The sequence below is a fragment of the Euleptes europaea genome, chromosome 7 (assembly GCF_029931775.1).
Source record: "Euleptes europaea isolate rEulEur1 chromosome 7, rEulEur1.hap1, whole genome shotgun sequence".
Classification (NCBI taxonomy): Eukaryota; Metazoa; Chordata; class Lepidosauria; order Squamata; family Sphaerodactylidae; genus Euleptes; species Euleptes europaea.
In genome coordinates, this window is record NC_079318.1 from 43,847,254 (window position 1) to 43,860,333 (window position 13,080).

Below are 13,080 nucleotides of genomic sequence, written 5' to 3' on the forward strand. Positions count from 1 at the left end.
ACATGCTCCAGACTCACAGAACCCGAGAAGTTCATCCGCTGCTGTGCCTGGGTCCCCAGCAGACTTGTGCATGGGAGGATTTTAAAATTTCTTTTGTTTTTGTTATCAGTTCCAAAAGGGACAATTTTGTTATTGGGTTGTTTCATTTGATAATTCTCAATGGGGTTATTGGAGTTTCTAGCTTGGCTGATGTAGTTTCCTCTGGGAATGCTTCACCGACGACGTGTAATACTAACTTTATTGCTGGCATCCCAACAACAAGATTTCATAGACATGCATCTTGATCCTGAGCATATTTGCTGCTGAAGATTGTGAGACTCATATTACTTCTGAAGTCGTTCTTTCAAGGTCTGAATCAATAATCCTTGTTTACACGGCGAGGGAGTCCTGGGTACATCAGTACATCTTCGCACTAAGTAGAGATCTTACCAAAGAACAGCGTATGAGAAGAGTTCAGTTGGTATTCGTCCTTTTGTTCTAAATCATGTGAAGGGAGCTGCAAGCTTGCCATTCATCTTATCCTGTGCTAAACAGGTGCACAAGGTGTACTTGTGTTCCTTCAGGCATGTGCCCAGATGAATTAAGAACAAAATGACAGAGGTGAAGAAGAGTGTAATCATTCTTCTCCTTCTAGTACCTTCTATCTTATTATGTATGCTTCCTAATCAGCGTCTGCCACACAAAGATATGGCCCAGGCTTGGTCTTTTATGTATAACAGTAATGAGGATATTTGGATGGAATAGATTAAACCAGAGTAGTGACATCTTATCTGCTAAGCTGTCAAGTCATGCCGACTAACGTTTGGCAGATAGAAATAGGGGCATTGGGTTATACTAAGTTAGCAAGCCGCTCAGCTTGAGCAAAGATAGTGGAGGAGCAAAGCAAGTGCGTAGATTGTAGGATGCCTCCAAACAGAATGATGGGAAAGTTCCCTTCAAAATGTACAGCTCAGTACAACCTAAAGAAGCAAAAGCAGACTGTACTTGGCTTTGTTGTTTGCTCAGTTTAATTTTCCTCCAGTCATTATTGCTATCAGTTTATTCTGTGATGGGAACTTACTATCTCTCTCAACTCTTGAAACTAACAGCACTTACGGGAAATGCGGCTGCTACAGGAAAAAAACTCGTGGTTCAATTTTTGGTTCCACCCATGGTGGAACCAGCAGATCAATATCTGGGACATAACCAGAATCTAATATGTCCAATGACTATTCCAGGGGATCCTAATGCTGTAGCTGGACCTGCTATGTTTGCATAGGGGACTTCTGAGGAGGAGCGGCCTGATGACATACCATGCCAGTGAAAAAGGCTACAATGATCGCATACCCATCAAGGCCTGCTGAGAACATAGAGCCTTTGAAACATGCTGGATTCTCGGGACTGCAGTTTCTGTATCCAGAATCTAAACTGGATTCTGGCACAATTTTGAATCTCAGAGGAATCAAGAAGGTAAAATCCAGGACTGCTGGATTAAATCTGCCCATCTCCATCAGAAAACTAGCTCACCACTCTCTTTTGTAGAAAAGAGTAGGAGTCTAGTAGCACTTTAAAGACTAACACAATTTCTGGCAGGGTTTGAGCTTTTGTGAGCCATAGCTCACTTCTTCAGATACAGCTAGAATGTCAATTTTGTTAGTCTTTAAGGTGCTACTTGACTCCTACTCTTTTCAACTGCTGGTGACAGACTAACATGGCTACCCATCGTGATCACTATCTTTTGTGTTGAAGAATAAAGATGTCATTACTAGGCATCTTACTTTAAAAAAATTATGTTATTTATAGTCTGCCTTTCTCATTGAGACTCAGGTTGGATTATACAATGTAACTCAGGGCAATCAATAGAACAAAATGATAAGCAGAGTAATAAGACTAGTATTACAGAAATCTAAACAAAGCATAATATTAGACGTGATGTGTTAACAATGCCAGAAAGTGGAATTACATAAACAGAAAATAATCTGTTCTCAAAGATGGCACATGCTATAAAACGTTTACTTCTAGAGAGAGAAAAGTCAAAGTACAGTATCTGGGACTCCCACTACCAAGATAAATGGGAACAGAAGAATATGGTTGTCTGAGTTGGATGAGATAGTGGACAAAAACTCCTTTTGAGTTTACTTACGGTACTTACTATAAGAGGAGGCAACCTTGTCAAATGAGCCAGTGCAGAAAGAAGCTGAAAATACTGATAGTGGTGCATGTATTTTGTTTTATCTGGCCAAGGGCCATAAATAAACAATCTGTCTATCAACTGATAGTGGTGGCAGCCCTAATATGCTGAGACCCGAAAGAAAGAAACTTTCTCTCCCACCGAAGGAAGGCAAACCAGCTTACAATCACCTTCCCTTCCCCTCCCCACATCAGACACCCTGTGAGGTTGAACGGATCTCTGTAGTCTGGAGATTAGCTGTGATTCCAAGAGAACTCCAGGCCCTACCTGGAGGTTGGTAACTCTACTTGAAGTGCTTTCAGCACATGATTCATATTTTATTTGCACAGCCACACTCTTGATTTGCATTGTCATTGCAAGGTCACTGAGGCAGCCCCAGCAATGAGCTGTAGAGGGATATGCCATATGACCCACTCACTGCTGATTCCGCAGTGGATGCCCATTTCATGCCTCTGTGCGGAATGCACTATTCCTGGTCAAATAGATAACAACTGGAAGAATTTATCCAAGTCCCACAGAGGAGGGCTACTGCTGTCCTCACTTTTTTGCTGAAAGGTGTAGTGGTTAAGAGCGGAGAACTCTAATCTGGAGAACCGGGTTTGATTCCCCAATCCTCCGCATGCAGCCTACTGGGTGACCTTGGGCCAGTCTCAGTTCTCTCAAAACTCTCTCAGCCCCACCTACCTCACAAGGTGTCTGTTGTGGGGAGGGGAAGGGAAGGCGATTCTAAGCCACTTTGAGACTCCTAAAGGTAGATAAAAGTGGTGTACAAAAACTAAACTCTTTCTCCTTCTCCTCCTCCTTCTCCCTCTCCTCTTCCCAGTAGGCCATGTGGTTCAGCATGCCACTAGGACTTCTTATGTTCTTATGCCTAGGTTTTTTGTTCTGTTCAACTTTTATGATCCCAGCTTGAAAACCAGCAAAACTGTGATGACTATAAAATGTCACTAGATGTCCCTGTCACTCCATATAAATGGAAAAATCCAAAGAGCAAGCAATGCTTGCAATATTGCCGCGTATACCTGTGATGTGCATCTTCTGGAATGTCAGAAATTTTATTTATTATTTTATTTGTTTAAAATATTTCTAAGGCTGCCTGCCTTTCTCCCAGACAACTGGGACCCAAGGTAACAGAGCAAAACCAATTCAAATAATCCAAGATAAAACAATAAAAAACCAACCACCACCACTAATGGCCCATAAAGGTAATCAACACCCATTTATATCCAAACCAGCAATTAACAAAATCCATGACTCCTTAAGTCAAGAGATTCTGAAAACCCTTTTTTTTAACTTCGGCGGAATTGCTGCGGAGTCTGTGACTTATTAAATTTGTCTGGAAAGCTACTCCATAATATCATTGGAATTTGTAACATTTCCAGTGCAATCTGAAGCAGAGTTATACCCTTCTAAGTCCAACAACTTTAACAGTCTTAGAAGCTTCTAACTCTGCTTAGGATTTCACTGTTATTTGTGTATACAGAAGAATGAAGTTGGCACATGGGCTCATATCAAGGGCAACAGTCCTTCAAGTATGTGGATCCCAGGTCATGAAGGGCTTTAAAGAAAAGCACCAGCACCTTGAATGGGATCCAGAAATAAATGAGTAGCCGTTGAAAGATTAGGTCCAAATATGAGATGCATAAGCTCTTGGGAAAAATTCTATGAAGCTTTGCAAAATGAAGGGCTTTGCCATTTACCATTTAAATGCTTCTTTTCTCAACAGAGAAGGGATAATAATGGATATCTTTCATTTAAAAAAAAAAAAAAAAGTATACCCCACCATCAATATTAGCTGCCTAAAGCCAATAGGACAGGTCCTAAAACACCCTTATTTCCTTATTTTTTTTACTGTTGGAACTGAACATAGACCAGTTACAATACTAATTCAAATGTCTTTCATTTAAATCAGTGGGATTTATAAATCCTTAATTTTGGCAGGATTGTGGGCTAAATTAGTGGTCGCATTTAATACCCAAATAATTGTCTCTCTCTCTTTTAGCAAATATTGATTTTTTTTTAAACAAGCAATCTGTAGGTCTCTGGAGCACAAGCTTTATGTAAATGACAGCATTAAGTTGCTATCCATTGCTGAAAAATACAATTATCACTGTTATAAATGCCAATTTTAGTCGTTCTTGTTATTGACCCGAATTCCCTGCCCCCCCCCCCCATCTAAACACCTTTGACTTTGCTTGGGGATGGTTAATCAACAAGGCTGTCACAATGATGGATTCCTCCTGAATTATTGCTTAATTAGCTTAGCTGGAGGTATAAATCAAGTGCAACACCAATTGTCTTATTCCACACACAGGCAGCCATGCTCTGCCTGCCTGTAATGAATTATTAGCTCCAGCTATGGCGTGCTTGCAGTACACAATCTCAACTCTATAATGGGAAAGGAAATCCAAATGCATGGGCGGCGGTGGTGGTGGTGGGGGAGTTTAGAACCTGGAATAGCTTTAAGCTTGCATGGCAGGCGTTTCAGTGATCTCAGTGAAAGTACACAGCCCCCAACTACGCTAATTTCTAGCTGAGCTGGAACTTGCCATAGCCACTGTGGCCATAGGCTATAAAAGAAGGGCAATCTTTAGGGTGCCACAACAGTCTATTTAACTTCAGCCTGGGGTCAGACCAGTTGATAAAGGGATTGTAGGAAACGACGTCATGGAGCGGTTATGCATAATCCTCAGCTATTGAAGTTTGCCATCTTGATGCAAAAGAAGAAATTAAAGGTTCCTGCAACCACAAAGTACTCATCCATTGAGAAGCCTCCTGGTTGTTTCTCTATGGTCATTTGTGCAGGGGAAGTTTGTGTTCAGTTTGCTGCACAATTTTCTGATCCGAATTCTTAAACTTCATATGCATGAGGGCTCCCCCTCCCAGGAGTACCTTGTGATTAATTATGCATCCCCAGTGACTCACGGAGTTTCTGAGTCCCTCCCCCTGAAAACACACCCTTGTTGCAGTTTACTTGCAGGGGGCGGGTCAGCTCTTTAAGGGACTGCTCCCTGTCTGTGTGTGTCCTTTTGCAAAGCTGGGTATTCCTCCCCTCCTTTCTTCAACAGCTCCCTGCCAGGAGCTGCCTTCCAGCCTCTCTTTGGTTGGTGTCTTCCTGCACATTTCATGAATGTTTCACTCCCTCTTTTGTGCTTTGCTTTGAGGGAAGGGGTTGGATGGGAGGGACAGACACGTGGGAGAGAGAAGCCAGAATGGGCATGGGGAGAGAAACCCGAAGTTAGGACTATGCATGGAAATTTTGCATGGGATTTGCGTCGCTCTTGCCTCAAAACAGAATTTAAATTCGTTATGAAACAGCATCCTAGAACTGCGGGGAAAGAATGAGGCGGGAGTAAAGGAAGCCTTGAAGCAATCCAGCAGGGATCGCGAGCTTAATACCCCTGCATAAATGGCCTATGTGAGTTACTGCTCTGGCTTGCCTTCATTCTAACCATATTTGACTAGAAATGGCCACAGCTGAAGCTCAGTTACCTTAATGTACTGTGCAGACCAGGGCAACCAAAAGGAAGATACTCTTAGATGAGTAAGTTCTCCAGAATAATTAATTGAGAACACCTGTCTTTCTAAAATGAATTGTATTGGAATCCAGCATAATTTATAGGCATCATTCAAGCATAGTTCAGTCTTCTGCACATTCAGAGTGCTCTTGTCTTCACTCTTTATTAAGAAGTTCAAGTAACATTGATTCTCAACATTGCAGCACTGGGCAATTAGTTATAATAGAAACTCATTTTTCACTTCACTAAAAGAATTTAAAACAGACTCAAAACTCAGAAAGCGTAAAACTCAAGACCGAGAAGGCTATCAGATGCCACATGTCTGGGATGACACAGGAATTTTATGCATGGGAGTTTTACCTGGGGTTCGAGGCTCTATTGACCCACACTTTTCTGTTCTGAATCCTTAAAATGCTTTGCAAATTGTTGTTTGCCCTGGAGAAAGTCCTGGGGTTTCCGGAGTACTGCAGAATCACCAGCAGAAATCCAGAAGTGTCTGAGTCCCCGCCCCTTGAAAATGCTGCTTTGTAATTGGCTGTAGTGCTTACTGTGAGAAAAATGTCACTGCCCCCCAGCTCCCCTCTCCCGCACTTTGGCTTATGCATGGAAATGGGGACAATTTGACCCGGGTTGATCTCAGGGGAGATTGAAGAATAGCATTAAAACAGGATCGGGAAGACCTGGACATTGTGTGGGCAGGGCGCAAGGTCATCTCTAAGGGACAGAAAACTCATGCATAACCCCATCAAAAAACCAAGTCAGACCCAGCGGAGAAAGTAAGAACATAAGAAAGGCCATGCTGGATCAGACCAAGGCCCATTAAGTCCAGCAGTCTGTTCACACAGTGGCCAACCAGGTCCATCTAGGAAGCCCACAAATAAGACGACTGCAGCAGCATTATCCTGCCTGTGTTCCACAGCACCTATTATAATAGGCATGCTCATCTGATCCTGGAGAGAATAGGTATGCATCATGACTAGAACCCATTTTTACTAACAGCTATGAATAGCCCCATCCTACATGAACATGTCCACTCCCCTCTTAAAGCCTTCCAAGTAAGTCAAAGCACCCATGCATAAAAGACCACATTCTCCTGTGCCTTGACAGCTCAGTCCCATTAAAAAGATGAAGAAAATTTGTATGTGTATATGTGTGTGTGTGTGCATGTGCGCACGTGTGTGCGTGGCATGGTCCAGCATCCAGGCAGCCTTGTGCTTATATGATGAAAAACTGATAGAAGCACATGGGGCTGGATTTTCTTTTTAAGCCTTCGGGCATATCCCTATTGACTCTAGATCCAGGGTGCAGGGTTACGGAGAATGCATCGATCACACAGGACTGGGAATTATTGTGCACCACATTATTCTTGTTCTTCAGCCAGAGACAAAGCCTTTGTGACCCTGACAGCACCTGCTTTGTGCTACACTAAAGAGGCAGCAGAGGGAGGTGTACACACAGCTCAATAATCATAGACTGAGATGTTTAAAGCTATTAATGATAACAAAGTGCTGGAACCAGGTAAATCACTGTGAAAAGTCTGTGCCTTGCTACTTTAATGGAATTTTAATGAAATGTTATAGAATTTCCTGTTTATTTGCGTTTAAAGTGAGTTTGCCATGGATTATTGAGCTCTGATTACACAGGCAGTGGTACCGGCTTCTGCAGCAATTAGTTGGTATGCAACAGGGCATTTAGGAAGTATAAAGTAGTATAATCGCTCAGGCCCAGTATTTTTAAATGAAAAATGCTGGCAAAGACCATATCCAGGACATCTGAATTATGCATCTGGGGAAATCATTCAAATAACTGCTAAGGATGCCACTTTCTTAAGGATAAACTCAACATCTGAATAGATTTCCTCATAGGGAAAAGCTAGGCAAAGGGCTATATGATGAGTGAAAGATCAGCAGGTTCAGCTTCCCTATCACTACACTGATGAAGCATAAAAAACTTCAGCTATTGTCTTTCTTGTCAAAGGCAGATATTAAAGACATGTATAGGGTTGCCAACCTCCAGGTACTAGCTGGAGATCTCCTGCTATTACTACTGATCTCCAGCCAATAGAAATCAGTTCACCTGGAGAAAATGGCTGCTTTGGCAATTGGACTCTATGGCATTGAAGTCCCTCCCCTCCCCAAACCCAACCTTACTTAGGCCCCACCCCAAAAACCTCCCGCGGGTGGTGAAGAGGGACCTGGCAACCCTAGACATGGAGCTGCTGTCTTTTAAAAGACGGCTATGTGGGTCCCAGCCAGTTGATAAATATTATAAATTGTGTGTAGACATGTGAAAAATGCCCACTGTTTTGTAGACTATTAAGACTGCTATGTGCCAACACATGCCAGCAATGCCCTTCCACAATCTACATTGGACAAACAGGTCAGTCTCTTAGACAAAGATTAAATGGACATAAGTCTGACATCAGAAACCACAATATTCAAAAACCAGTGGGAGAACATTTCAACCTTCCAGGACATTCTGTTGCAGATTTAAGAGTAGCAGTTCTCTTACAAAGGAATTTCAAAGGGAGATTGGAAAGAGAAACTGCTGAATTACAGTTGATATTCAAACTAAAGTCAATGCATTTACCTGGGCTGAATAAAGACCTTGCATTCATGGCTCATTACCAATGCTGATTTCTCCACACCCATCTCTCCCCTGGACATCACAGACTCTTCTGCATACCACACCTAATCCCATCACGCCTGCTATTCACATTTATATACTGTTAACATTTACATACTAATGCTTGTCTGAATTCACTCTCCTCTACTTAAAGACAGATGGATTCACATTCTAGCTGTATCTGAAGAAGTGAGCTATGGCTCACGAAAGCTCATACCCTACCAGAAAATATTTTTGTTAGTCTTTAAGGTGCTACTGGACTCTTGCCCTTTTCTAAGACTGCTATGAGTAGCCATGGTTTTGTGAAAGTGTATTATTCCAAAATGAACTAGAACATTTACCTTTTATGAGGAAAGCCAATCTTCCCAAGGGGTGTGGCTTCACAGTATTACAGTATTACAGAGATAAGTGAAATTTCACATGCTGAATATTTCTCTGCTTCAAAGCTCTCCGGTAACAGAATCCTCACCACTTTTGGGTGGGTGGGGGGAGTAAAGCAAAACTCACTCTCTGACTTGATAGGTGTTACCTGTCCTAATAGGGGGCTGAGCCATCAACAAGGAGAGCAAGAAAACAGATTTGTCTTACTGTATTGAAAATCTGCCCAACTTTCTTCTTAGCTGTTGCAGATAATATATCACCAATAAAACACATGCATATATACTCAAGAGAAAAACACTCATTTATTTTGGTGATTCATATTTTCAATTGAGAATTTTGACATTTTAAGTCTAGTTGCATCTTGAAAACAATCTAAATGTTGTATGTATTAAATTTATACCCAACTTTTCAATCCCTACAGGACTGTCCCCAAAATGGTTGCAATTTCAGTGATATAACCTTACCCCACCATCACTACCACCAATAAAAAAATTAATATTAAGAGAGCATAACCCTTCACAGACTGAAGGCTACTTTGGCTGTAGGATATGTCACCAATGGAACTATGAACAAGATAGTTTTACTCTTCTCAAAATGTTTAACTTGTAAATGTAGGGTTGCCAATCTCCAGGTGGTAGCTGAAGATCTCCTGGAATTACAACTGATCTCCAGGCAAGAGAGATCAGTTCACCTGGAGAAAATGGCCTCTTTGGAAGGTGGACTCTATGGCATTGTACCCCGCTGAAGTCCCTCCCCTCCCCAAACCCCATCCTCCTCAAGCTCCACCCCCAAATTCTCAAGGTATTTCCCAACCCAGAGCTGGCAACCGTATGTGAAGGACATGCAGCAGACATCTCCTTTCCATGCTTTCATCATTGACCTCCATGTATATCTTTACTTCATCTTTCTCAATTTCCAGGTTATGTCCAGGCTGTTAGAATTTCATTAATGTTTCTTTCTATTACGAGTATATTGAATTTCTTTTTATTCCAATCTATAAGACCTCAACGTGCAGTGCCTTGTTTTCCAAATTGTTTTCAAAATTTCCTTAGGAATTTATGTTGTACGCTACATCACTATGAGAAGTGAGCAACCTAAAAGGAGGAAAAATATTAAACACAGACCTTTTTGCACCTATACATTAGTTTATGAAATTCAGACATCAAAAACATGTATGATATTTTTAATTACCAAAAGAAAAATCCTACAGTAAGTTAAATATGCATTAAACATTTGTAGACTATTGCCAAAGAAAGGCTTTTAATTTATGGTTCTTAAACAAATGTGTTGTCTCCTCCTTTCTGTATAATATAATTAATAAGTTTAGACATGATTCATGGAGTTCATAATGCTGGACTGCTTCCAGCAGAGGAAGGCAGTTCTGGCTTCAGCCCATACAAGTATTTTCAGTTCCTGTGAGCACTGTTGAAACTCAGAAACCTATGGAAGATCTGAATTAGAGTTCTAATTCTACCTTCAAAAGCAATTTATATCTGGAGGGGTCATTAATAGGGGATTACAGTCCAGTGTCCTTTAAAGTTATGGTTAATGAATGTGCCTGTTGATTGATTGGTTGGTTGAATTTATTAAAATATTTATACCCCATGCTTTCAGGTGGCTCCAAGAAGTTTACAAATCCAAATTTAAAATATGCAGAATATAATAAAATCCCAAATAACCCTCTCCCCTAAAAGGCTCATGGTTTGATCTGTCCCCCATATTTTTCAACATCTACAAGAAACTGTTGGGCGAGATGATCTGGAGATTCAGGGAACAGTGTCATTCATATGCAAATAAAAAACAGCTCTATCTCTTGTTTCCATCAAAATCCAGAGAGACAGTGAAAGGATTAAACTGAAGGTTGGAAACAGTGAAGGACTAGATGAGGTTAATAAACTGAAGCTTAATCCAGACAAGCCAGAAGTGCTATGGGTGAGGGGTGGGCTATTGCTCATATAGAAAAAGTGGTTCATATTGGACGGGGTTACTCTCCTCCTGAAAGATGGTGTGTGCACCCTGTGGCAAAATGCCTTACGCCCCAGAATTTATGTCAAAACTATATAATAATTGGGACTTTACTCTGCATATGCTCTGAAAGTGCTAAGTGCCTTTTACAGAGCAACAGGTACACAAAGGAAAAGCAGGGCGGAAATGACTCCACTCCCAACACAAGAGCCATCTCACTCAATGGATATCCAGATGTCCTGGCCAGGGAAGAACAAAGGATAGAAAAGTCATACCTAAGAGACCAAATTCTACACTGACATCCATTCTTTTGGAACAGAAAGAGAGAGAGAGAGTCTAGCAAAAAGGAGGGGAGGGGAGAGGAGAGAAATACCCCTGACCATGAGGGAAAAGCTCTCTCAGCCATCTCATCTTCTTACTGGGAGCTATTTCACGCCTGAGCTTCATCACAATTGGCAGCCATAACCACATGTTGGTGAATAAAGGGGAGAATTCCTACACCATGAAACCAATGGAGCATTTCTGAATGCCTGCAACCCTAAGAATAAATCTCCTATCCTAACTTTGCTATCATGTAGGGCACGTGAGAGTTAGGAACAGAGGACTGTGGTTATATCACTTTTGGGGGTCCCAACCAAGAGCCTGAGAACTACTGCCTTTATCTTTTATATTATTTTTCCCCAAATCATTTTGAAGCTGCCTATTGTAGCAGCTGTCATTAGGCACGCTCTCACTGACTCTACATTAAACTATAATGATCAAAAATGCAGTCAGGTCCCAGCAATAGCCAAGACAAAAGCTGTCTTGCATATCTCTTTGTTGGATGTTGGGATAATGGACTCAATGGACCTCTGACATTCTAGGCACCTTTACTCTACAGTGATTTCAACTTAACTCAGTGGGCATTGCTTTGGAGCAAGCAAGTGTAGGATCAGGTTGAACATTTAGCCCTGCAAATGAGGCTGGAAGTACGGCTGGGTTAAATAATTGCAGGATCAAGGCCTTTCGAAAAGTCGATGCATTATCCATTCATTAAATTTAGTTCCAGGGCCTGAGAACTCAAATTTCTTGCTGACTATAGGAAATCTAGAGAGGAAATGAAATGTGGTGCAAAGGGACTTCAAGTTGGAATTTGACTGTATGTTGTGCTGTGCTGTTTACTTAAAGCCCTCAAGTTGCTTGATTGAAAGCAAGAATGAGGATATTATTATTAGACTAGATCATTGGCCTTCTGTTACAGTTGCTACGCCCCCTCACTTTTAGGAAATTATTTATTATTTAGTATAGCATGTATGAATTAGACGGCCTTCATTTAACCTGTATGTTGTTTTCATTTTGCATTTTCACATTCATGTTTTTAACCATATAGTGTTGGAAGCCGCCCTGAGCCCAACTTGGGCTGATAAAGGGCAGGGTTCAAATTGAATGAAATAATATAAAAAACAAAGAATGAGCTCATAGTAAACATTTCGTTTCTATAGCAACATCTGGGGAAATTCTTACCAGCATGCATAGAGCCATATCACCATTTTAGGAATACATGGTCATTGACATCCACTGAGAGAAAGGAAGAAAAGGGAAATTAGTGCATGAAATAATCAATGTAAAACATAGAAGGGCTAGTGTTCTATACCAGATGTTAACCTGTTTGGATTTTCAGGCAGAAAAAAGCTTGGGAGGGGTTGGAGCAGAATGTTCGACCTTATTGATTGCTATTGTGTTTCCCCCAGCTGTAGTTGCTTCAGTTGTTATAATGCAGCCTCCATATTTCTGTCCCCCCCAACCACAACACCTTCCATCTTGAGGCAAGCATCACCTTGCCTCTGCATGTCACATCAGACTTTTGAACAGGTTTTAATCCATTTACATGACAGTGGACAGAAGTGAACAGAAGAAGTAGGGGCTGTTTCAAGAGAGAATCTCCACCTTGCCTCACCCAGGACCTGGCAATCAAGGCTTAAAAAAAGATCTCTTCTTCTCTTCTTTTTTGCATTAACTTTTCCCAAATAAATGTTCTCAACTATGATCAAATTTAAGCTATGGTATTTGAATTGCCTGCCAAAACCCCAATTCACTTCATGTCTCTTTTGGCTTATTTAGAACTTTTTCCAGGACCTTTTTTTATATCACAAACTCCCCCACTTTACTCTCTTCCACATTCCAACCCTGGAAATAAAATATTTGTTTTTGAACTTGGCTGCTTGTCCTACAACTGGGGCCAGCATCTATCCACAAAGTGCCTGCCCATATCTACCCTGTCAAGTGAGTTGTGGAGCATCTGTTGACACGTTAGATTATCTTTCCCTTTTAGGATTCTTTGCTGCTAAAACAGATCTCCACACAGACCTGCATGGATTAATAGCCATCTTTCCTTTCTGTCTCTTGTTTTTCCTCTTTTGCCTTTGGCATCTCGTCTCAAAT

At 41.3% G+C, this 13,080-nt stretch overlaps 1 protein-coding gene across 1 annotated transcript in view; it reads right to left on the minus strand.

The window, feature by feature from the left end:
• CAPN13 (calpain 13) overlaps window positions 1–13,080 on the minus strand; it is a 117,399-nt gene that overhangs the window by 16,035 nt on the left and 88,284 nt on the right. The window lies entirely within an intron of this gene.